Genomic DNA, 1,812 nt, shown 5'->3' on the forward strand with positions numbered 1-1,812 from the left:
ACAGATGTTGCTTAAAACCCCTCCTCAGCCCCCACCTTAGGTTCTGCCTTTGTAGTTCACCAAGATAAGGTTCTGATTGGTTGGTTTCTATGCCAGTCAGAAAGCTCCACCTCCTAGGCAACCATTGGCTCCTGGCACTTCACCCAGATTTGGTTCTGATTGGTCGGTTTCTATGCCAGTCAGCGTACCCGGGCCTATCTTTGGGCTTGATTAAAGAGGTGGGGCTGATCAGCAGCCTGGGGAGGTCCAGCTGCTGGTGAAGCCCAGAGAGAAAGAGAGAGGCAATGGCTGATGGACAGCTGCCACTGAGGCTGCAGATCAGACCCTGCCTCTCTCTGCAGGCCTCTCTCCGGGCCTAATCCGTAGCCTCCTCAGCAGTCAGTGCTGGGTCGCCACAGCAACCCAGCACTGACTTCCAGTGTTTGGTCTCCCTTCTGGTCTGAGGACCCTAGGCTATTATTAGTATAGATATCACAATGGACTGTGAACCCTGAGGCTGGTATACATACTAAGAAGGGCTCCTGGTGGCTAACTGGGCTAAAATTAAAAAAAACAACAACACACAACACTCTAGTAACCACGTCTGCACAGGTGCTCTCACACAAACTGCGCTTCATGGAGAAGCCTGCACTGAACTTTCTGCCTCTGCACTGAACTGCCTACCTGCACTGTGGTTCTGCCATCTGAGCCAGAGCAGGGTAAAGCCGTGCTGTTTTCACAGCCATATTGTATCACAATTGAGGTGTTTTGCACTGAATAAAGTTTTCTTCTTCATTGCACCCCAAAATGGGGATTCTTGGTGAACTGGTGCCAACGACCGTTGGTTGACAGGCCTCATGGCTATTTATTTTTGTTCCATGGGTTTTAGCCCAATACTGTCATTATTTATTTTGTTTCTCAAGTTATTCCCCTTTTGGTCAAACTGTGTCTTTTCCCTATATTTTTGAGCACCCCTTTACTTTCTTGCACCACAACAAGCTCCAGGTTTGTTTTGTATTTTTCCTGTCCTGGACCTGGAATAAAACATTTGTCCAAAGAGCTCTGATTCTTTTTACTGGAGAATGATAGAGTCATGCACACCATAATGATGCGTTGGTCAATGATGGGCTGTATATACAGCAGTGGTCCCATAAGGTTAAAATGGAGCTGAAAATCCCTATCACCTAATGATGTCATAGATGTAGCCATAATGTGCACAGCACATTACTCACATGTTTGTGACGACGCTGGTGTAAAGAAACCTACAGTGCTGTAGGTGGTATAAAAGTGCAGCACATGCAATCATGTGCAGTATATGATAACTGATAATGATAGCCAACAACTGTAACTGATTTATGTATTTACTCTACTATTTTATTATTATTTTAGAGTGTATCTTTCTACTCATAAAAGCGAAGTTTGCTGTAAATCAGTATATTGTGTAACACTGGCAGCATCTTCATATATCTTGTGTTTACTGTGGCTCTTGATTGCATCATTTTCTCTTGTGCCTGATTTAGTTTCATATTGTTTTATAAATTCAGTGTAATCTAAGTGCACAGTGTTTATAAAGCCCACAGCAGTGCCCAGTGATGTCCTAGGTCTTTACATTCACTCACCACTCACTCACTGACACCCAGAGCAACTTCCAGTCCTGCAAGTTCCATTCATGGTAAGTGCTCAACACAGGTGTGCCATTTTTTTTATCTTTTATACATATTTTCACTGCACCTTCCTATGTTTAGATATGTTTAGATACACAAGAGCTTACCATTGTGTTACAGTTGCCTACAGTACTTAGTATAGTAACATGCTATACCAGTTTGTAGCCCA

The sequence above is a fragment of the Myotis davidii genome, unplaced genomic scaffold (genome assembly GCF_000327345.1).
Source record: "Myotis davidii unplaced genomic scaffold, ASM32734v1 scaffold248, whole genome shotgun sequence".
Taxonomy (NCBI): Eukaryota; Metazoa; Chordata; class Mammalia; order Chiroptera; family Vespertilionidae; genus Myotis; species Myotis davidii.